The sequence below is a fragment of the Lygodium microphyllum genome, chromosome 9 (assembly GCF_053477565.2).
Source record: "Lygodium microphyllum isolate KBCC chromosome 9, Lygodium_microphyllum_v1.1.10, whole genome shotgun sequence".
NCBI classification, from domain to species: domain Eukaryota; kingdom Viridiplantae; phylum Streptophyta; class Polypodiopsida; order Schizaeales; family Lygodiaceae; genus Lygodium; species Lygodium microphyllum.
In genome coordinates this window covers 14,497,445-14,523,399 of record NC_141143.1, presented here as the reverse complement: position 1 = coordinate 14,523,399, position 25,955 = coordinate 14,497,445, and positions in this window count along the sequence as shown.

Sequence of the window (25,955 nt, the reverse complement as noted above, 5' to 3'; positions counted from 1 at the left end):
AGCATAGAAGGAAGAAGAAAAATGATGTGAAAAATAAAAAATGTTGATTAAAAGAGAGATCCAAGAAAAGAGCACACTCTCAGTGTACATTGTGCAAAAGGTCATCTAGGATGAGGTCATCAAGTACCTCGGTACCAAGCTTTCTATGAGAAAGGAGAAGCTTGAAGAGAGGCGTACAAAGGGGGAAAGCATGCTCGATGAAGTTGTTGCCTTTCACTATGGTTCAACACATTTTTTAGATTTTCATGGTGCAAAGAGATGAGAAGGAGATCCAACTAAGGACCAATATCAATGATTATTATTGAGACATTGTTTATGTACATGTCATATGAGAAATACGCCATTGAATAAGATAGTCCTAGTCTCATTTCCTAGTCATCAAGCTCAAGTGGCTCTTACAGTATCTCCATGGCTTGAAATAAGGTAGTTGCAATAGTTGTTGGTGATTCTCTCCATGGCTTGATAAAAGCTAGTTGCAATAATTGTTGGGTCCTATCTCATAAAGTCATACAATTGCTATCTCAAGGCTCCTTTCAACATGCACACCATTGCTACGATTCAAGGTAATCCTTGCTTGTTAGGATCAGGCCTTCTTCCTTTAGCAACTTGCTTCCTACTCAAAATTCTACAACGATAGGCATAATTTCTAGGAGATATTGTTTGTACGCATGATCAATTTTGGCAAAGAGAAACCATTTAAAGTTATTAATAGTGTACTTACCACAATAAGAATGATGTACCACACGTCGATCACTTATGTACACTTGCAACTCCCCTCAGAATGCACTAAAAACACCTCAATAAATGTAAGGGAAGGAATAGATGAGCTTTTTCCAATGCATAGTCCTTAACAAGAAGTACCATTGATATGCCAACATGAAGGGTGCCCACGCCAAACTCTCATAGATCGGTAGCCTTGAAAGCATATTTGCAAACTTATAAAACCGTTTTGAAAGAAAGATTTTAAAATGTAGAGATTATGTAAAATTTCAACTCCTTTCATTTTTCCACATTATGATGGCAAGTCCCTTCTTAAGCAACATTTGGATGTTGATGGATCTGTTTGGCCATTGCTAAAAAAGAACAGAAAGTGTGAAATTATGAGGAGATACTTCTAGTATTGAACATAATCTCTTGGATTGGCTTTATTTGCTACTGTTTAGGTTGATAGATAGAAATCGTGATGAAGCTTTGAAATGCTTTGGGAAAATTTTAGAGAAAACCTCTTCCCAGATGTAGTGACATCATTGTCTACAAAAGTCATAACTTTGTGGGTACACATATGTTTGTAATCATATCTTTGTGGTTGTAAATTTCAAACCTAAAAAAGGTGATTAGGAGGATAAACTCAAAGGGAATCGAACCCCAAACACACTGTGTGTCTACCGAGGAGTCTACCTGCACAACTCAAAAAAAATATTTGTAAAGAGAGATACATGATTGCATGTAAAAGGAAATCATGCATCTCTCTCTCTCTCTCTCTCTCTCTCTCTCTCTCTCTCTCTCTCTCTCTCTCTCTCTCTCTCTCATGTACACTTTGAGTAAGAGCATGCGCCTTTAAATTTACATACACATGTGGATATCTCACAACAATAAGTGATTATAAAATCATAGAAATGAAGATTTTGTGGAAAAAAGAGAAATCTAATCCTACAATAAAATAAAGATTTAGAAAAAGAAAATTATTTTCATACCGTTAGAAAAAAAATTTATAGTTTCCCTCCTTTACAAGATAGGAGGTTTGGATAACATCCCTGCAAGGTCTATCACAAGAGGTTGAAAAATTTTGGATTACTCACTATTCTAGCAACATAGATGAACCTTCTCTTTTAGGAAACTATCATAAGATGAGACAAGACCTCATTATAAGTTGGCCAATCAAATCATGCGTATTCTATTCACTACCCATACACACATGGAAATATACTTGCCATAGAATCCCATCAATTCATGTAATGTTCCTCCATAAATGATTTGGAACTTTTAGTTGCTTTATTGATTTTGTGTTGGTACTTAAACCTAGGAAACCCTCATGCACTTATCTGTATTCTATCCTAATATGAAATGGTTCCTTTTTGGCAATAATTGAAGGTGTGACTTGATTATTAGAAATATTAACTTGATTACATTGGTATGATCACTACAATGACTTTTGGATATAACTAGAAAGCTTCATTACTCAAAAACATTATAGAAATTCCCTTTGGATATAAGTGACAAATTTGTTAAATCAATAAATTTTTTTCATATTTTAGACATTCCAAGCTCTGTTTGCATGGAGCTTATAAATATTTGTTGACTATGAAGCCTGAAGCATAAGAGCCAGTGTGTTAGCATGCCAACCACTTGCGAGCCTATACTCCAAGATGCCAACTACTTGTGAGCCTATGAAAAAAGATGTTATAGTTCCCCTCCTTTACTTTTAATCGATCACGTGATTAGGCATGGGAGTCAATACATTATAAATTTAATCAGTCACCATCACACTCCTTGATAGCTCGGGTACTATTTTGTAATAAATTTAAATATTCTTCTTTAATTGTTTTTAAAATATAGTATGTCATAACAATAAGCAATTATAAAGTCATAGAATGAGGATTTTGTGGAAAAAAGAGAAATCTAATCCTACCATAAAATGAAGATTTAGGAAAAAGAAAATTGTCATATTACTGTCAGCCAAAAAATGAACTAGTTTCCCTCCTTTAGCCAAAAAACGAATTAGTTTCCCTCCTTTACATTTTGGGGTTCCTGCTTGTTTCTCCAATGTTCTACTTCTTTTTCTTTTTCTTCCTTTCACAAGATGAGTTTGTACTTTGTGCTTTGAGCTAGCGCAAGGTGCAGACAAGCAAAAGAAGCAATACTCTAGCTTTGTACTGTGATACTACAATATTCCACATCTCCATCATCAATCACTTGGTAAGACCATAGATACATTATGAGCTGGCCCCCAAACATTAGAATGCACTAACTGTAATGGACGTGTACTCTCTCGTACATTCCTGATAAATGGCAATCGTGACTGCTTACCAAACTGGCAAGCCTCGCATACATGACCAATATCTGAATATTGGAACTTCGGTAACCCTGTAACCAGCTGTTTCTTTTGCATAATTTGCAGCCTTTGCAAATTTACATGCCCCACTCTCTTGTGCCATATTTCCAAATCCCTAACAGTGCCAGAACCATGGGCAAACATAGCTGAATTCAGCTCTGGCAAAGAAGCATCAAGAGTAAACATTCTGCCATTCCTGTGACCACGAGCTATCAACTTGCAGCCATTTCCAAACTCTTCAATAAAGCAGCCATGCTTATTGAATCTAACCTGCAAGTTCTGCTCCATCATCTGACCAATAGATAACAAGTTCTTCGTAATTGAAGGGACATGCAATACATCATGCAAATTTTTCTTTCTGCCATTATGGACCGCAAGAGGCACTTTGCCTTTATGCTCAATACTATGCTGCATGTCATCACCTATGCATACATAGCCATGCTTTTCAGCCACCATATCCGTGAACCAATCACCATGAGGGGTCATGTGATTCGACGCCCCCGAGTCAATGTACCACACTGCATCATCAGATGATTTTTCAGCAGCCTTATCTTTGACATACTGCATGGCAAACAATCTATCACCAGAGTCATCTGCCTGACTGGACGTAGCATAATGTCCATGCTGCTTGCCCTTCTGATTTCCCTGCTTCTTCCATCAATCCTTTGCAATATGCCCATACTTTCCGCAGTAGTGACAATCCTTATCTTTATTTGGATTGTCTGACTGACGCTGCTGCTGCCATGAGCCTCTGCCACGGGAGTTAGATCTCCCCCTACCTCGAAAGTTTCCACCACCTCTTGCATTTGATGAATGCTGATTGCTATTACTATAGGATGCATTCTGCTGGCCTCCTCTGCCAGATCCATAGCCTCTACCACGGCTACCACGACCACGCTGATTCAAATAAAAAACTGCATCCTTATTCTTTGAGCTGCTTGACCCTGTAGCTAAGCCAAGCTTCACCTCTTCATGAATCAATAATGCAACCAGCTCATTAAAATCAGGCATCTCAGCCCGCACAGATACTGAAGTGTCAAAAGACTTGTACTCCGGACCCAAGCCATTTAAGGTCACTGCAACCATATCCTCATCTTCTACCTGTGAGCCAACAGATGCCAGCTGATCTGCTATGGTCTTAACCTCTGTGACATAATCTTGTATGGATCTATTCTTCTTCTCCATGTTATTGAATTTCTGCTTCATTTGTATCTTCCTTGCACTTGTAGTTGTGCCATAGTATTTGACCAATATATTCCATGCATCTGCTGGGGATTTACAGTTCATGATCTGCATCACCATAGCATCCGAGATACATAATGACAACCAATGTAAAGCTCTATGAGCTCTTTCCGTCCAAGCTTGATGCGCTCGTCTTTGATCAGCTGTAGGATTCCTATCTGGAACTTTGGGTTCAGCCTCAACACCTGTCACTAAGTCCCAGTATCCTTTGCCTATCAGAAAGTTCTCCATGTGGAACTTCCATATTGCATAATTGTTTCTATCAAGCTTTTCTCCCACAACCTGGGTTACATTATCAGTTCTATCAGCATTTGCCATGTTGCAGACCTTGCCTGACTACCTGCAAACCAAGATCTTCTTAACAGTTCAACTTCAGCCTGGAACTGTTTATGACAGTTTTCTGCAATTAATTGCAGTAAAAAACCAGGGTATTTCAGCCCACTAACAGTCCAAAATAGCTCACACCAAGTGGCTTAACCTGTGAGTAAAGCAGTCAATGCAAATACTATGTATTCACTTCGGTTTGAACTCCTGCAACCTCACTGCCAGGGTACATATATGCAGTCTGAAAACTGTAATTCTGTGAGTGACCTGCAGTGATTTCAAGCCCAAACCTGAGTAGTATACATGGCATACATATCCCAAACCTTCATAGACATCTGCTAGTACATGTAGCAAACTGAGCATAACCAATGGGGCACAAATTAGTGCATAGATAGCAAGTATAAGTATCAAGCCTTCTGCTTACAAATTGCAGTTAGCAACTTCTCAGTAAACCACAGTCAATCCAGCTCCAAAAACAGCCTCAAATCATGTTAGACATTCACTTTGAAGTTTTAGGTTCAATACATGAGCATTCGGGTAACTATAGGCATCCTGTCTTCATGAATCCAATTTATATATTGCATTTACTGCTTGCAACCACTGAGACAATGTCACTGCAGTAATCACCAGCCTTAGACTTCAACTTCCATGATCCCTTGATGCTCAACCCAATCCATAAACCTCCAACATACATATCCCATGTCATACATATGGTAGATCCCAGCCAAGTGTCAAGTAATGCTTCAGTGAAAGATAATGCTTGCTGCCCACTGTTCTGAGATAGGTTTCCAGCCTGTTTACACTTCCAAATCTGAGTATTTTCTTCAAGGAACTTCAGCTCAAAGTCTTGAGAACTGATACTTATGTCTTCTAGAATGCTCCTAGGCTCTAGTGAGGTCCATAAAGCATGTCAAAGAGCTTCAAGGCTCTTCCAAAGTATTGCATATGCTGTATATACAGTATATACAGCAGTTCAGCCTTCTGTTCCAAGTCTGTGTACTCTGATTTTAGCTCATAAGAGAGCTCCAACACAAGCAATGACTTCTTGTAACCCTGAACTACCTTCCAATGATGACCTCTTGTACAGTGCTCATGTCAATTTTGCTTCAGCAGAAGCCATGCCTTCAACAGGCGCAAACACGCAGGCTGAGCAGATCTGTGCTGTTGCACATCTTGCTCATTACTATGATAATGATGCACTCACTAGTGCTCAATCAGCCCTTGGAAGACTCCTCAGCAAGCCACAACCTTGCTTCAAGCAATGAGACTCCAATGCTTCACAGTACATACCTCTGTGTGACCAGTGGTGGAAATGACAGTCAGTCCTCTTCTTTTTCCAGCTCTTCAGTTCACTCTTCAAGTCTTCTTCTTGAGTGCATTCCACCAGTGAGCCCATTCATGGCTCTGATACCATGTTAGATTTCATGGAAGCAGGAAGGAGAGCAACACGGAGTGAAGCAACATGCTTACACTCTCTATTCTTCTTCTTATTCATTTAGCACACACACATAGTGCATATACAACCTAAGGTCATAAAGACCATTCACACTAGAAGTAACTCCGACTTATTTAATACACCTAATTAATCTAGCCAGACTAGCTGTGTCGGTCAAACACACATGTACGAGCTTAATATTCTAACAATGTGTTGTTACTAAGCTACAAGATCACAGATTCAAGAATTCAAACTAGAATCAGAGCTTGAACTTGGTGTGTTGCTCTAAAGGTGTGCCACATGATCATGAGAAATTTTGATGGAGGTTATTCACATGATCAAGAGACTTTTGATCTTTGTTAAGGTTGTCCACGTAAGCTGCATCATTAAACTTCATTGACATCATTCTAGTCATGAAAAAAAAATTGGAACTGCATGTTTAATGTATCCACACATCATGCTAGCTATGAAAACAAATTTGGAAGAGAATATTTAATGTATGCACACCCCCACACATCATGCTTTCTTATCTTGAGGAAGGCAGGGCCACTTGTGTAGTGGACTTCTAGAACCACCTGCTCCTCTTGATCCTGATCCCAATTGATTTGATGATCCTGGGGTACAGCGAGATGATGGAGTCCACGTGAGCTACATCATCAAACATCATTGACATCATCAAACTTCATTGATATCATGCTAGTCATGAAAACAAATTTGGAACTACATGTTTAATGTATCCACACATCATGCTAGCTATGAAAAAAAAAATTTAAGAGAATTTTTTATTTATGCAAACCCCCAAACATCATGCTTTCTTATTTTGAGGAAGGCAGGGCCACTTGTGTAGTGGACTTCAAGCTTTTAATTATCCATGATGTCATGTTGGAGATGGCCCTTCTGCATCTTGATCTGCACCGGAGACTAAGACCACCCAATGGAGATTTTGTGGTTACATATTTTCTGCAATCCAATAAGTACTACCATAGCCTATTCCTAGATATGTGTTGTTATTGAGCTACAAGACCACATATTCAACAATTCAGACTAGAATCAAAGCTTGAACTTGGTGTGCTGCTCTCTTGGGGGGTTCACTATATATACATTCTCTATATAACATGTGTTCATGGCCTATTTATAAATATCCTAATCTGTGAATTTTTCTTGAATAAAACACAACCCTTTTCCATTCAATCTGTAAGTAACCCCTTTATATGACACCCTTCTGTATGTAAAAAATGTATAAAACCAGTGTTTTAAAAACCCCTTATTTTGATCTCATGTTATATATACATATATTCATGAGTGACCCCCCGAGGCTGCTCTAAAGGTGTGCTTCTCCCAAGCTTTGAAGGTGTGCCACATGATCAGGAGAAATTTTGATGGAGGTTAACCACATGATCGGGATACTTTTGATCTACATTATGGTTGTCCACGTGAGCTGCATCATCAAACTTCATTGACATCATACTAGTCACGAAAACAAATTTGGAACTGCATGTTTAATATATCCACACATCATACTAGCTATGAAAACAAATTTGGAAGAGCAAATTTGGAACTACATGTTTAATGTATCCACACATCATGCTAGCTATGAAAAAATTTTTGGAAGAGAATATTTAATATATGCACACCCCCATACATCATGCTTTCTTATCTTGAGGAAGGCAGGGCCACTTGTGTAGTGGACTTCTAGAACCACCTACTCCTCCTGATGATCCTAATCCCAACTGATTTGATGACCCTAGGGTACAGCGAGATGATGCAGTCCACGTGAGTTGCATCATCAAACTTCATTGACATCATGCTAGTCATGAAAACAAATTTGGAACTGCATGTTTAATGTATCAACAAATCATGCTAGCTATGAAAACAAATTTGTAAGAGAATGTTTAATGTATGCAAACCCCTAGACATCATCCTTTCTTATCTTGAGGAAGGAAGGGCCACTTGTGTAGTGGACTTCAAGCTTGTAATTATCCATGATGTCATGTTGGAGATGGCCCTTCTGCATCTTGATTTGCACCTGAGACTAAGACCACCCAATAGAGATTTTGTGGTTACATATTTTCTACAACCCAGTAAGTACCACCATAGCCTATTCCTAGATATGCATTGTTACTGAGCTACAAGACCACATATTCAACAATTAGAGTAGAATCAGAGCTTGAACCTGGTGTGCTGCTGTGAAGGTGTGCTTCTCCCAAGCATTTAAGGTGTGCCACATGATCAAGAGAAATTTTGATAGAGGTTAACCACATGATCGAGAGGCTTTTGATCTATGTTGAGGTTGTCCACATGAGCTGCATCATCAAACTTCATTGGCATCATACTAGTCATGAAAACAAATTTGGAACTCCATGTTTAATGTATCCACACATCATGCTAGGTATGAAAACAAATTTGGAAGAGCAAATTTGCAACTACATGTTTAATGTATCCACACATCATGCTAGCTATGAAAACAAATTTGGAAGAGAATATTTAATATATGCACACCCCTAGACATCATGCTTTATTATCTTGAGGAAGGCAGGGCCACTTGTGTAGTGGACTTCTAGAACCACCTGCTCCTCCTGATCCTAATCTCAATTGATTTGATGACCCTCGGGTATAAGGAGATTTTGCAAGCCTAATAAATTTGAACTTCTACAGTGCATAAACACACTCTAAAATAATTAACATATCAATTTACTTGATTAAATTGATTTAATTTAATTTAATCTTTATTTTTTCTACTTGATTCCATTTAGAATAAATTTTCTTAATTTTTCTTCATTTATTTGAAGTTTTCATCATAGTTCTTAATATATCTTGGTTTATTATTATTGTTTGAATTGATCTAATATTATTAATTTTTCTTCATTATTCTACTTTATGATTAATTTATTATTTAGTTTTAAATGTATTATTAAATTTATCACACTCTTTTAAAATTTTAGAATATATTTTATCTTTAATTTGAATTAATGGAATTATTACAAAATATTTTAGTTAGGAAAAAATGAAGATAAAAAGAGAAAGAAAGTAAAGGCTTTTAAGCCTTAGGGAGTGGAAACATGTGATGTCTCCCTCTCATGCGAGTTACAAACCACCATCCAAACCTTCCCTCTCCTTAGTAAAAGATTTCCCCTCTCTCTAGAGTCTTTAAAAGGCTATCCTTTGTCTTTTCTCCAAAAAGAAAAGTTCATTTCCCCCTCTAACATTTTAAACCATCCTTTTTCCCTATAATGCCAAAAAACCCATAGGCGGCAACCTTAGAAAACCTACCCCTCCCCTAGACTAAGTGACCCCCCAACCCTTGCCCCCAAATTTGTATAGTAATATATGAGAGTGAAGAGAAGGTAATGTGAGAAAGAGATGATTATGTGAGAATGTGAAGTGAGAGAGAGATAATGAGAGAGAAGGTGAGGGTAAGAGAATAAAGGAGAGAGAGAGAGAGAGAAATGTCAGAATTAGAGAAAGTAATTGTGAGGAGAGAGATAAAAAGAGAGGATCGAGAAGGTGAATATGAGAGAGGTAAAGTAGATGCATGTGAGGGGAGAGAAAGAAGGATGAAAGAGTGAGAGAAAAGAGATCAGAATGTGAAGAGAGAGAAAGAGGGATATCAAAGAGAAAAGAGAGAGGAAGAGGGAATGCGAAGAGAAAGAAAGAGGAGAAAGAAGAAGAAAAAAGTGAGACAAGGGAAGAATGTCAAAGAGAGAGAGAAAAGAGAGAGGAAGAGAGAATATGAAGAAAGAGAAAGAGCAAAGAGAAGGGAATGTGAAGTTAGAGAGAAAAGAGAATAAAAAAGAAGAAAGAGAAGGAGAGAATGTGAGGAATAGAGAAATTGGAGAGAGAGAAAGCAAGAAGAGAGGGAAGGAGGGAATTTGATGAGAGAGAAAGAGGAGAGAGAAGAAAGTAGTAGGAGAGAGAGAAATGAAGGGAAGGAGAGAGAAGAGGTTGAAAAGTGATCGAGGGTTTTGATATCATGGATTCAAATCCATCTCCATTTATTATACCTTGTGAATCACCAACATTTTAAGGTTGGTCATATTGGGGATAAAGGCACATGTGCCTACGTCACCGTCTATTTACTCCACACACCATGATTGTGGACCTGTACACTACATGTGGCAAGTACCCATTAGTATTATGTATTCTTTATTCTTTCAGTGACTATTGAAGAAGAGAAGGTTGGTCATACATTATGACAATTGGAGTTCCCACATACGGTCTCTCTATCTCTCTCTCTTGCTCTCTTGCCTTATCTACCGTAGCTTTTTCTTTGCTCTTGGTTCTGCTTGTGTGCTTCCACTCGGGCTTTACCTTTCCACTAGTGTGAGATCCAACCATTCTAGCAAGTTCTTCATCCTTTTCTTCAGCCTGGACTCAAAGCTTCAACTCAAGATTTCATGGAAAACATTGTTTCTTCCTCCTAAGGTATTCATTGAGTCTTCCCTTCTCCTAGCTTGTTCCATCTTGCTTTTGACTTATTGAGATTAGCTAAGCCTTGTTGAGTACTTATTGAGCTAAGGAGTATTAAGGTGGTGGCAATTAATAGTCTTTAAAGCTAGGAGTCTCCATTGGTGCATTGATGAGCCAAAAAGTGTAGAAGTAGTAAAGACTACCTAGCACAACACATGGGAAAAGTGCACATCGTTTCGCAATTAGTAGCCTATATACAGGAAGAGAGTGAATCATTGTTATTATTATTCCAGCATACACATAGCCCTAGAGGTCAAGTATTAAAGGGTTCTCTTGCTTCACTGCCATATCCTTCATGAGTCCCTTCTACTAGTTTCTATAGACTGGCATCCTGAGTGTCTCTATTAGCAAACCCTACAAGATATTGGCCATATATTGACATCTAAATCGATAAAAATATTCATAAAAAATGATCCCCATCATCATTAAAATCACTCTCACACACTCACACACACACACACACACACACACATTGCTATTTGTGTCACCTTTTGATACATTTACTAATGCAAATATCTATGTGTGTAGTAAATTTGGAATGCTAATAGTAATGGTTACAAAGTAAAAGAAAAGGTAGCAGGGTATGCGGACTGCTACCCTTCCAATCCCATGTGTTGAACAATGTTTTATAAAGCAATTAAAAATTGAGTATACAATTGTAATTGAAACACATACATCATGAGATTTTGTAAAGAAAGAGTTGTTGATTCAATATTTTAAATAATTATAATATCGATGATGATAACTCATAGAACTACATGAAATGATAGAGAGGAGAGTCTAAAACAAACATGGAAATGTATCTATAAATATCACAAAATGCCAATCCATACAAAGGATGAGAAATACATCCAAGAAAAGCAACATAAAAAGAGCTTGCATAGATAATTGGGCCAAAAAAAAAAGAATATTCACTCCATGAATCCAAGTGACTACTACAACTTCTTACCATTTGAGAACTTGTCCTGATGCAATGGAGCATGGAATGGATGTTGTAGTATAAACAACCTGAGATTAATCCACAATACATAATGCATTACAAAAAACTATTGACTGAAAACCCTAAAGAGGCATGACTTATTAGGCCATCACATGCATATAATATATAAATGAGTGCAGTGAGATAGTATCTCTCTACATATTGAGTCTCCAAACTTATAGGATCACAATTTGTGGTCAAGTGTTGCAAGGAAAACAAAGTAGTATTGTTAGAAATAAGGTTATTAGTACAATTAATATTCCAAATAAGAAAGTAAACACAACTAAAAGAAAAGTAACATAATCCTCCAAATAAGTTCTATGTTTGCTACTCCCCAGATGATGCACGACCCTTGTCTCTAGCTGTGCCCTCATTGCCTCCTACTATTCTTGCCATCATTCTCAAAAGTCTATGGCCTCCTCGTTGAGTCTCTAACAATCCTGTGCATCCAATCACTCAAGATTTTGAGTACCACTCTTGATTTCCTTGTGTGTATCTGATAATCTATGTGACATGTATACATGCATACAATCCATCATCCATTCTATGAGAAATCTGTCCACCACTGCAGGTACCAGGAACTCTTCATGCAAGGATAATACCACATAGTCTTTTCTCCCCTCTATTATATTTTTCCAATGGTCTAGAATGTTGTGCCTAAATACTTATTTACACAACTCTCTTGTGCATGCCATCACCCTCCTCCCCTCATCAGAGTATGGTATCGTTTTGTTTATCCACCACTAGGTATCTGTACCTTGGTGGGGTATGTCTAAGGTGTGACCTCTTTAGCCTACCACTATGCTCCTAGAAATAACAAGGACATCCCTACTCATCTGGCATTCCTGTAGGGGTAGTATCTCTTAGAGTAGCACCCATAGAGACTATATAGGTGGGACAAATCCTGGAGGTGATAGGTGTCCACTTAACCAACAAGATGGGGACACTGCATCAGTGCCTCCACAACATACACTTGAGTCACCCTCTCTAAAATTGGTACGAGATCAAGAAATAACAATTGGCCATGAGATCACAACATTTTCATCTCTACAATACCTCCAGTACTACCACAACCACCCCTTTTGCTAGTTGAGTGAGATGTCCCTAAGCCTCCCTCTATGGGGCCAATCTAGAGCATCGGCTCTGCCTACTAGAGATCGAAGCATTAGAGCATACTGGGGTAGAATGCATAGAATACTCGAGAAAAATCTTGGTTTTCCATATCTCTAAAGAGTGCCATCATCTAGTCCAAAGACATATGCATGAAGATCTCTTGTAGCTCCTCATCTATCATCCCTTAACTTATCCTTCTATCTGGATATCATCAATGTTGAGAGATAGGCATGTGAAACCTATGTATGAAAGGGTGGATAAGGGTAGTTGGGTGTGAATGAACTGGAGGGCAGGGGAAACCCTAACCCTAGCCATCCAAAGACTAAATAAATAGACTAAAGGTCACTCTCAATGTTGTAGAGGAGAGTGTACTAGTTGTACTTTGAACAACTCAGTAAGCAAGATATTCTAATTGTACTTGAGTTGCCTCTCTCCCTTGTGCACACTCTCATGCTCTCGCTCTAATATTTCAACATGGTATCAGATCCATCTTTGATCCAACAAGTTTCCTCCGGCTACATCCTGACCTAAGTGCACAAGAAGATCTCATTTCTCTCACTTTACCTTCTTCTCTACCATAGCCAGCTTGACCCTATGACCTTGGAGGAGCTAGTGTGTGCAAAGGATGCAATATTAGCTCCTAATTTCTTATAGATACTTCATCTGAAGCTCAGACTGCTTCAGCATGGTGCATCAAATGCTGGCATTGGTCAAAGAGGAGGGCAGTATTGCGTATTTTCTTGAAACATGAGTAGATATGTAGGTGACACATTTCGGGCTATTATGCCTAATGGGCCATCTCCCCCTAAAATGGTTTTGGGTAATTTCCTTCCTACTCGTTGCTACAATCAAAACCCTAACTATGGGTTGCCGTGAGGCCATAGCCACAAGCTTGAAAGATTGAATTTCTTGCTTTTTTCATCTTTTATTGTCATCAATAGTGATTTTAATCACCGAGTAACTACCTCTATAGTTAGTGAATGATCTATGGCGTTCATGTCAATGATGAGTCTTCATTTGGTGGGCCTCACTAAGCTTGCCAAGATAAATACTTAACATCTCAAGTGGTCTTAACTATGAGATGAGTGCTTCTTAGCACTAAAATGCATTTAGTTGCTATTGCTTTATGACGAAACAAGAATATGGATGTAATTGAAATCTCCTCAAACTCTTCTCCGTGTTGAAATTTTCAATCGACCTTGTTCAACCAAATACTCATCCACTAGACCACAAGATTGGGAGGAGTAAGAAGTTCAATCAAATTTCACTTCATTAAAGCCCACAAAGACAATAAAACCTAAAACAAGGGTTGTCCAAAGGAAAGGACCGCCAAAATCTTATTTTGAAGTACTCCACATGTATGACTTTCAACCTTTCTCATCCTTACATTTTTAAGTCTACACAATTGTAAGGCTATGTGGCATCTATGAACACATAAATCATTTTCTTCAATTGGTTTGTACTAATTGACCATTGTGTAAAGGATTAGACAATACAATTGCCTAGGGAAATTGGTAAGGCCTTCCTATCATGGCCATGGCTTATGCCAATGCTTGACCTCAAATTTGTAAGTTTGATGAAAATACTTTCATCCATGGTCAGTATAAAATGATGGAACGGGGCTGCTGGCCCTTCATCAAAGGGACCAAGGTTATTGATCCCTCAAACCCACTTGATGTAGAAGATGATGAAAGAGCCCAAGCCATCATCATGCTTCATCTAGATGAGTCCCTAATTCATCATATTGACAAACTCTTGACTGCTAAAGAGAAAGAGGATGAGCTTGAAAAGCTTTATGGTGCTACAGGGAAGAACTCTAAAATGTTCCTAAAGATCGAAATTTTTTGCTTGGATTATAAACAAGGAGAAGACCTAGGTAAGTTCATTTCTCACATGAAGCGGCTCATGGTGCAGCTAGCCTCAGTTCAAGCTTCAATTCATGATGAAGTTGCCATTGCAATTCTCTTGAAGGGTGTAAAGAAGGTATTTCCAACCTTTGTAACTACTCTTACCAATATCCCTAATCCAACTTTGGAAAGCACTATCTAGTCCTGTTTAGATGAGGAGAAAAGAAGTCAAGGATCTACTTCAATAGCCCATGAGCAACTCTTGGTTCATACTATCTCCACCAAATTCTCCTTTTGCAATAATAAGGGACATCTTGTCACAGTAACTGTTGGAAAAAATATCCTCACAAAATGAAGTGCAACAAATGTAAGAAGATAGGGCATATTACTAGTAAATATCCTACCACCCTTGAAGTACTAAAAGAATTGAAGGCAAACTTTGTCTCCAAAATATCTGATGATCAATTTTTCTAAAAATTCTAAATCCTCTACTTGTAGAAACTCTTGTAGCCTGATTTATAAAGGCATCTCATTTTTTTTTAGGGGGGGCATTAACATGTCTTATAGTCTAATGCCTCTTTGGCATTCTCTCTACCCCCTCGCCGTTTAGATTGTGCACGATGCATAGGTTTAGGGTAATATTTTCCATGGTTTTTGTTGTATGAAAAGCAATAAAAACTCACTGAAACATAAAGGTAGGGATGAACTGAGGCTAAACCTCATACTTTAGACCCCCCATACATACACAAACATGAATCTTATTTTTTAGTATTTTTTCGCACTGGAGCCCCAAGAGGAACACCAAGGAAAAGGGAATTCTCTTGCAAGAAAATCTATCTTGTAACATCAAAAAGCTTGTTTATCATGTTTCATATGATCACAATGAAGAAAAGAACACCAGGCACAACAAATCTTCATGCAACATCATGTAGACCTCCCACGGATTTAATAGAATCAACCATATTCTTCAACATCTTCACAAAATCCATCAATAGAACAAAGAAAGCAAAGGAATACACCATCTTTGAATGGAAATACATCACATAGTATTCATCTTCATAGTCTTCATAGTCTTCTCCCTCAATCTCTCATATACAATTACTCTGTTTGAGTAGAATTGGCTATCTCTGACTCTCTCTCTCTCTCTCTCCATCAATAATACATCATGTCCTCACTTCAATCTCTCAAAAATTACTCTCAATAATCCTTCTTAGGTCGTGGATACCCCTCCCAAGAGGTATGTCTGATATGAAGAGTCACCAGAGCCACTACAGTGTCTTTTCATAGCTCACTACTGTCACTTCACTCTAGTCTTCACTTGAGTCTTCAGCAGCTACTTCTTCCACTTCTTTCAGCTCTTTTGCACTTGTATTCACCTCTTTCCAAGGTTATAAAACTTTCCCAAAGTCACACATACATTCCACAGAACACTTATAGAAGCATACAGAACAGTCTACAGAACAGTACCAGAACAGCTACAGTATAGAACAGAACAGAACAGAAACAGAGACAGAAACACAACCATCTGAATTACTCCTTCAAAAAGAGAGTTGTTCATTAAAAAGCTTCCACCATACATTGGAAAGGTATCAATGAAGATGATCCCTCTTAAAAGATTGATGTTGTCGGAAGCGATCCATAGATAAGGATTCATCTACAAAGTTTTTGGGAGGATTTTGAAAAAATTGGAGACAGCACATCCTCTCCAACAGGACCAAGTATCTGCTAGGCAAACAGAGGGCATGAAAATACAGTATCTCCAACTGTTGGGAATCAATGCTAACATTGACATTCATGCACAACTTTGGAATAGGCTTTGAATCATTATGAGAGTGCCTATGCATATACGCCAGGTACCAAGCAAAGTGAGCAGTTAATCTCACTGAGGGATCTGCAGACTGTGAATACTACTGGGCAAAATGAACATAGTTTTGATAAGCTTGACTGGAAGCTGTCCATTCTCCTGGAATTACTGGCCAATTAATCTACGGTCATGTAAGGCAATCATCCGAACTCCATCCCCTTCTTCTGGAAATCTGATTATCAAACCCATCACAGTCACTAACCAACTGAGGTGGTTGAGATATGGAAGTGTTAGGAGAGGGTAGTGGAATAAGGGAAAGTGGATGTAGGGAAGGATAGGAAAAATCATAAAAGGAAGAAAAGGTTAAAGAAGGAGTGGCAGAAATTTGAAGGGAATCACTAAGGAACGGTGTTAACTGATAAATAGGAAATGTAGAGGGAACATTAATGGATGGAGAAAGACAGGGTGGAGAAGGGGAAAATACCCTATCCTCAATAAAGGAACAATAAGTGAAAATAGGAATTTGAGGGAAAGATGAAGGTTGGAAAAGAAGGGGTAAAATTATTGTGGAATTAGATTGACAAAGGAAAAGATATATAGCATAGCGGTGAGCCATTTGTTGGTAATAGAGGAGGGTAGGAACAGAAGGTCCTAAGAGAGATCGTCTATGATAGGCATCAAAGAAGGTAGCATCAAACGGATTATGTTTGGAAAGATAGGTTAAGAGATCCATCCTCAGTTGGTTAGTACTCTGGGCAAAGGTAGGAGCTGTGTTTTGTCTTTGATTTAGGACCACTGAATCAATCATGGGATGCCACGAATTATCATGACAATCAACCACTTTGGAGGAATAACTTTGGAACATATCAGCTATGCACAACTCCAAATGATTGACATATAAAACAGCCTGTAAGACCACATCCCCCACATACCATGCCATATCTACCTCATCTGGAATTAACAAATCTCCTCGGAGATACATGTATGACATCAACATGGTATCTGGCGTGACAGAATCTTCAAACACCATTCTGACTACCTCTGTCAACAACTCAGCAGACCAAGCCCCACTCCTGCCATCCTCTGGAAAAGGTAAATCCATCGTGGAAAGCTTCATGTAGAAGACCAACTTCTGTAAGTGGTAGTGGACAAAGAAAGAATGGTCAGGTAAGACATAATCCTGAAACTGTTCAAAGGTAGACCATAACAAGTCCATTCTGGACTGCAATCTTTCCACTTTATCTTGGAATAGAGGGCACAAAGTAGCCTGTCTCTGTAGGACAGCCAAATCCTGCTGTGAAAGAGAAGGAATCAATGGAACAGGAGGGCTTGGAGGAACAGAGCGGGACTTTGCAAGCTGATCTTGCAACTGCTGGATTTGGGAGGCTTGGTTGGCCACTGTGTCATTAGCAGTCTGTAAAGCTGAAAGCTTGTCATCTAAGATAGCTTGGAACTCCGTCGTTTCACTGGACATCCTCTCCTTCTCTGCTGAAAGGCTAGTAACTTGTGATTGAGCTTCGAGTAACTGGGTCTTCAATGAAGAAATCTCATCGCTTTGGGTGGCAACCAGTTGGGTTTGCTGTTCCATTTGCTTAAATAAATCTGCTAGGGTATCCTTAGCAGAAGCTAACTCAGATGTTGCCTTATGCAACTGGTCTTTGGACTGCATGAGCTCTTCATAGAAAGATGCGTACAGCTGTTGAACACAGGCTGTCACTGACAACTCAATGGAACTTTGAATATCCTTGCAGAGGAAAGGAATGGCATCTCCTGAGACGAGACTGTGCAGGGAAGGAACTGAGATCTCCAAAGAGCCTTCTCGATGTGCTCTGAACAGGTTATTACAAGTGAGATACCCAGGGAGTTCACTGCCAGAGGTAGCAAGGATAGGTACTGAAGGAAGTACAGAAGGGGCTTTATCCGCTACCCGTTTCAACCATTTGCGCTGGATGACCAGGGGAGGCGGAGAATCATCATCCTCTATGTCAATGGGTTCTGACTCTTCTGAAGGTGGAGGAGGAGGTACGGAATCTGATGGAGGAGGTGGAGGCACAGTCTTCTGTAAACCTGAATAGGTCAAGAAGGCAAACAAATATGATCCGTATGTAACATTGGTAACATTACCCCTGGTGACTTTAACAAAATGCTGATCCATTTTAGTAAGGAGGTATGTGCTCCAATCAATAGCAACTCCTTTCAGCACCATCCTGGAAGCTGTGAAAAGTTCTTTGGACAAATAGTGGGATGGCGTTTTGGCAGGCATAAACCGGTCCTGAAGGAACTGACACATCATCTTCCATACGGGATCAGTGATCATAGAAAAGGAAACTCCGGAAGAGTTTATCACCTTCTTAACATCGAGGATTTCCCTTGTCTGCTTTTGCAACAGTTTGAGAATCTCTTCATTAGAGAAGAGCTGACGAGTGGTCACAAAAGGTTCACCTTTGAAGGGTAGAGACAGAGCCTTCCCTAAGCCTCGAGTTGTCAAAGTCATAGAAATTCCTTGGACTAGTCCTGTCTTCTTGCTGTAAGAGGCTAGGAACTTATCATATAACGACGGATCCTCTGGAAGCAGGGGAAAAGGAGTGGCCACAAAAGCAGCAAGTCTCGCCTTCGTGAGAGGCTCAAAAGTAAGTAGGGAAGAGTAATCCCTACTAACTAATGGGACGTACTGGATAGGGGGAGGAGCATGAGAAGGCGCCATTCAGATGGTTACACACACCACAAACACAGACAATCAAGGAGAATGCCTGCAAAGCAACAGACAAAAACCAAGGATAAGAGAATAACCAAATAAGAAAACGTGACTCGACCAACTAACCCCAAGCAAACCACATCCTAGAAAAAATTTGACATGACCTTGAGACAAATGCGACCGAAAACTTCATGCGATGCATCAGACAAACACCCAGAACCCCGTATCAGGCAATAAAAGAAAAAAAACTGCATACCGTACCCTTAACCGGAACAAAGACAGGAAACCAAAACAATACCATATCCGACACATATCAAGACTACATCGGTGATAAACCAAGACTGGACCAGGAAAACAACGCTAATGACTGCGCATACCCATCCCACGAAACGGTTCATTAAAAAGGGGAAGTAAGTGCAGTGAGGGGGGAATGAATTTAATGAAGGGTTGATTTTAATAAATTATTAGGAATGCGTGAATTTTTATTAGGTGATAAACCTTAGCAAGAAAATGGCGGTTCCTTATTATAAATTAAATTATCAATTATTAGGTGAAGCGGTGCATTAATTCGATTCCCGGACTTCGATACCCGACTGGGTCTCTAAATGCAAATTCATTGATTACAAATTAAGGTGATGTGGAGCGCTTTTTTGCCAGCGCGTGCTCATGTGACGGCTGGTTTATTTTAATTAAAATTTAAAGTGCCTCTGTAGCGCACGTAGCGCGTGCTAAGTGAACGACTGGTTTATTTTAATTAAAAAGTATGTGTGTTTAGCGCGAATGCGCGTGCCATAGTGGTAGTTAGGTTTGATTGAGGTTAAATATTGATTTGTTTGGTTTGTGTGTTTTTTTTTTTTAAACGAATAAAAAGGGCAATACCTAGTAGTGGGTGTATGAAAATGCAAAGAATGCGCTTCTCTGCTATCCAAAAATATCTGGATGTTTTTTCTCGAGACGGTTAGTTGGTGTGTTGAAGGAAAAAGGTTTGACTGATTATTGTATTGTAATTTTAAGGAATTTAGGGGGAAAATTAAATATTATGATAGCTAAGAAAAAGATACCAAAAATAAATAAAAATGTGAAGGGAAGTGTTAGGAATTTTTCAGAAATTAATTTGAAATTTTTTAGCATTGTAAATGAATTTTGAGCATATTTTTGGGTATTTGGAAAGATTTTGGAATTTTAAAATAGGCAAAAATATTTTTTGCTGTAATTTAAAGGTTGAGAAAAAGAGGGCCATGGATTGCAAAAATAAAAGGAAAGGTTTCTAGATTTTCTATAATTTTTTAGAATATAAAGTGGTTTTTTAATGATTTATTTATATTTTGCAATGTTTTTGGTGTGTTTTAGTTGTTATTTAAATGGAAAAAGGATTTAGGGGTATGTTAATTAAAAATCTGAGAAAAATACCCAGCAACAGGCTGCGTGGCAGCTACGTGGCAGCAACCAACGATCAAAATTCGGCAGCCACGTACAATCAATCACGAACAATCACCCACACGCACAGACACACCCGCGCGTGTAGCTGCGTCTCGAAGGTGTCGTGGTGCTGCGGTGCAGTGGTGCAGCAGGGTAGGACAAGGGGCGTACAGGGGCATAGAGGGTTTTTGTGCGTAGGACCAGGGGCTTGGGTGAAGATGGGTAGTGATGGTGGGAAAGGGGGGCGTAGATAGGAGGGGTGTGTAGTGTGTATGATGGGCTGGGGTGGGGATTGGGTAGGGGTTCAGTGGGGTGGGAATGGGGCAGGAAGGGGGGCTTAGGTAGGGGTTAATAGGTGGGATTTCTGATGGGTGGGAAGGGGGGTTAGTGGGGGGGTAGTGGGGAGTGGTTAGAGGTGGGTGGGAAGGGGGGTTAGTGGGGGGTAATGGGGGGTGGGTTTGAACACGTGGTGTGCAGGGTAGGTCAACGGGGCCACAGGGAGGGCGACAGCGTGGTAGGCGGCCCACAGGCGAGAGCACAGGAGGGCGTGACGTGGCAGGCAGCCCACGGCCAGAGGGGCGGGTGTCACAGGCACCAGCGGCAAAGGGAGGGCCACGAGGGCTGGAGGAGGGCGTCAGGTGGCGTCACGGGGCTGGTGGCGGCAGGGAGCAGGGCGGCAGAGGGCGGCGTGATGGCGTAGGCGGCGCAGGAGGGCAACGTCAGGCGTACAGGGCGGGGCCAGGGCCACGGCAGCGACGCTCGACGGCGGCACACGTGGCGGCCAAGGCCACGAGGGCTGGAGGCACGGCGGGCAGAGGCGTAGAGGAGGGAGAGAGGGAAGGAGGGGGGAGGAAAGGAGGCGACGGCGAGGGAGGAAGAAGAGGAGGAAGAGAGGGAAGGAGGGGCGGCGGACGCGAAGGGAGGGAGAAGGGAGGAAGGGCGGCGAACTGGGGAGAAGGAGGAGGAGAGGGCGAACAGGGAGGGAGAAGGGAGGAAGGGCAGCGGACTGGGGAGAAGGAGGAGGAGAGGGCGAACAGGGAGGGAGAAGGGAGGAAGGAGAGGGACGTCGGACAGAGAGAGAGAGAGAGAGGGAGAGAGACGGTTGAGGCGGGAGGGGGTTTGTTTTAAAAAATAAAAATAAAAAAATAATAATAAAAATGAAATGGGTGGGCGGGCAGGAGGGGGTGAAGGGTAGGGTCAAAAGGGGGTGGGTAGGGGATGGACAGGGGGTGGGCAGGGGGTCAAACGGGGGGCGTATCCCCGTCCCACGCACGTGCGCGGGGCGGGGTAAAAAAAATTTGCCGTGATGGGATTGAAATGGCACCGGGATGACGGGATGGGTCATGCGGGCACGACCGGGGCGCGTGGAGATACGTAAAATCGAAAAAAGGGCGCGTTCACGCGCAAAACGGGCGCGCGAAGACACGTAAAAATAAAGAAAAATTAATAACTCCCAATCCGGACGTCAAAACGAAATAGCGTAAAAACAAGAAGTGGGCAGGACGGCAGGCGGAAGAGAAGAAAAATATATGACGGAGATTCCGGGAGGGGTAAAGGGCGGTCACGTGCAAAAAACACAAAAAACGAACCAAAAACACAATTAAAAATTAATATAGAAAAATCCCTGCATCAGAATGAGGTGCAAAAAAAAAGGAAAATTGTGCAGAAAGATGTGCCCGACAATCCTATCTCATCAAAACATAATTCAGACGGAGATAAGACGCGTTCACATGGGAAAAACCCAAAAAACAAACCCGAAAATGGGATCGGAAATTAATATCGGACAAACCGTTCACCGGAATGACATGCAGTAAGAAGGAAAAATGTTCCAAGAAGGGGGACACAGGGTTATCACGTTAAACCGCAGTTCCGGGGGAAGTAGGAGGGGTTCACATGCGAAAAACACCAAAAATACTCCCGAAAACATATTTAAAAACTAATAATAAAAAATCCAAAAGTCAAAAAAGGGTGGAGAAAAAAGGAAAAAGGTAGGGAAAGACACGGAGAACACGGCTGTCAAATCAAATTGGAATTCCGATGCAAACAGGGCAGGTTCACATGGAAAAATGTCAAAAAATACGCACGAAAAAGTCGCAAAAAACCGGAAAATTAATAACGGACAAACCGTGTAGCGGAATGATGTGGAATAAAAAGGAAAAATGTCAGGGGGAAAGTGGTGGTCAGGGCTATGACGTCAGAGCATGATTCGGAAGCAAGAAAAGTGCATTCACATGGAAAACCGGCTAAATTGCGCAAAATGCTTCAAAAATTAATAACTCAAAAACCGTGCACCGGAACAAGGGTAGGTAAAAAGGAAAAATGATCAGTTCAAAGGGAGGAACAGGGCTATAAAGTTGGATTTGGACTTCAGTGAACGTAGGGTGCATTCACATGGAAAGACCTCAAATCAGGGAATAACAAGAAACGACAAAGGAACAGCCCCAAAGGTGGGTGGAACATAACCGGGTGGGTGGGAAGGGATCCCATTAGGGTAAAAGCAAGGCAAGGCATACATGCATGAACAGGGTAAGGCATATGCAGAGGATATGCAATGTAGACGCGCAGGGACGCGTCCCCACACTTAAGACCTTAACGGATAGGGTTAACCGAGCAACAGGGACCTAAAACCACGCCACGGACCATCCACTAACGTCCCCACACTTAAAACATGAACGTCACGAAGAACCCAAAGTGTAGGGTTAGAAAAACTTGGCCCATTTCGTCAAGAATCAAGGTTGAGTGTCGACGGCACGTCCAGTGTGGTTGTTGGCGCTGGAGGGACCAAGGCATCTTTACAGCGCACGTTCGTCATGGCAGGGACCACGCGGCAGCACCCAGGGAGGTAGCTGATGGAAGGAATCGCAAGAAATTCGTCGATGATGATGAGGGATACTACACTCAACTCACAATCACTCAAATGAGATGAAAGAACAGTCACTCGCCCCATGACTAATATCACTCGAGGAAGAATGATTAAAACCCATATCTCATACCCGGTTCTGCATCCACAAAGGTTAACTGCCTTTCACATTCTACTTCGCGGATGAAGGTCCCGCGGATCGCTTCTGGATACAGATCCGACTCCTTCAAGGGAGTGATGTCCTCTTCTGATGTCCCACTAGAACCAACTTCTTCTTTTGGTGGAGACTTAGGTTGCTCCTTAAGACGTTGGAATGGGATTAGAGCTGTTTCGGGTTTGGTTTCAAGATTAATTACGTCTTGGCTTGAAGACTCATCTTCTGAAGATGACACATCCAGGAACGTCACATAACAGGGACCCTCTGATGCCTGTTGGGTTTGTGGGACTGGTGTTTGTTGGCACGGTGCATCATCATCATCTTTCTTTGGCAAAGATGGGTTAGGACGGCATGAGCCATTGCTAACAGATGGCTTGTTCTTCTTAATCCATTTCTTATAAAGGTTTTGCATATGAGAAGATCCATTTACCAGACCAAATGGTACCATCACCATTCTGTCCCATAGCATGAGCTCATCGGCTTCTGATGCTTCTGGAACTTCTTCCTCAAATGTATCCTCTTCAGGTGGGATAGACTCTTCCGTTTCACTTTCATAATCTTCTTCGTCCATATCATATCCATCCTCTTCTGTCTCTGTCTCTGCTTCTGCTTCTGCTTCTGCTTCTGTCTCTGCTTCTGTCTTTGTAGGAGCTCTGTAACAGAAGAATAGATTCTCTATTTCCTCTTCTGCCTCTGTCTCTGCTTCTGCTTCTGCTTCTGCTGTGGCCATGTAACAGGGAGAGCAGTACATCCATGCTTCTATCTCACTGTCAGAAGTGATTTCAGAAGTCATGCCTGGTTCAGGCAGGAAGTATTCACCCATTGATAATGGCTTTGCATCTTTTGGAAGTCGGCTTACAGTATCCACTGTTAAGGAATGTGCCACTGTTTTCTTGGGAAGGATCTGTTTGACAGCATCTTCGTTTGCTGACGTTCCATCTGTAGCCTCATTAGGGGAGTCAGAAGATAATTCCAAGGAGGTGGATCCATGTCCTTTTTGAGAACCATACAGTTTCAGCACCACTTTGTTGGATCCTCTACCCAAGGTCAAAGTTCCTTTGAACCAATCCGTCCTTGCTCGGGCTTCAAAAAGCAATGGTCTGCCCAGTAACAGAGGATAGGATGTACCATAAGAGTTTGGCTTCACCACCAAATAGGTTAGCCAATAATCTTTTCCAGTCACTGTAGTCTTCACATATGGAAGAATGCCCAAAGGCTTGATTCTACTTTGATCCGCCAGTCTGATGAGCCATTGGGTGGGTTGCACACCTTGTAGGCCTAGATCCTTCATTGTCACATCCGTCATAATGTTCACTGATGAACCACCATCAATCAGTGCGTTTGAAATGAAGCAACCTTCTATCCATACACCAGTCTCTAGAGTACCCGGATCTAGGAAAGCGTTAGCCACATCCACTTCTTTTACAGGCTTTGAAGCCTTGTTGGACTTTGTCACTGTTGAGGGAGCAATCCTTAAACCACGTCTTTTTGTCAGTATACTTTTGAATCTTTTCCGGCAACTGGGAGACAACAACAATAATTGTCGGAATGTGAGGTTTGGTCTAAAGGTATCTAGATCTCTAACTAGATCGTATTCCTTAATAGGATCCACTGGCTTCTCTAACCGGTTAGGGAATGGGGCAACACCCATTTTCATTTTCCCTCTTTCTTCCATCAGAGGAATCATGGGAACTTCTTCTACCACCTGTGGCATTTCCTCCTCTTCTGTATCCTGGACCTCTGGTCCTGTCTCTGTAACTGTCTCTGTAACTCTCTATGGCACTGTAGAGCTCTGTACGGCACTGTTAGGCTCTGTTCTGTTCTGTTCTTCTGGTGGAAGATTGAACTTCACTGTTCTGGCAGGAGGGTTATTTTCTTTCTGGATAGATGGTTCCTTCTGCTTTGCACGTGTGATGGCAGCAACTTCCAATTCCACTAAATTGGAGGTAGGCTCTTGGGCCTTGGACGGACTATCAGTAGCACTGTTTTTCACTGGGGCTGAGCTTGGACAGTCTTTTGCAGTGTGGCCTTCTCCTTTGCATCGACTGCATAAGGGCTTGTAATCCACTGACCTTCAGGATTTGGACAATTTGGTGAAATATGTCACTTTTCTCCGCATCTGTAACATTCCACTTCTGATCTCTGACCACCGCCAGACTGTCTTCCTCTGTAACTTTGAGAGGGAAATCTTCTGGGTCCGAAATTAGGACCAAACTCTCTAGGCTTGGGTCCAATATCTTGTGTTGTCATTTTGGATTCCAGCAGGTTGAATCTTGCGTCTTCTTCCTTCCTTCTCCTATCATGCATCTCCTTCAGAGAGCAAATGTCCTCTGTATGATTCTTCCGCAAACAGTAGGAATAGAAGGCTCCAGGGATATTTGGTTTTCGTGTACATTCAGTGGCTAAATGGCCTGCTTGATGACACTTACCACACCAAGTATTTGACCGCATCACATCTCTTCCTGCTCCTGCAACGTTGGATATGCTAGCGGTATTCACTTTTAGCGTCTGTAGCTGTTCTGTAATCACATCCATCAACTCCTTTTTGATGTTTGCAACTG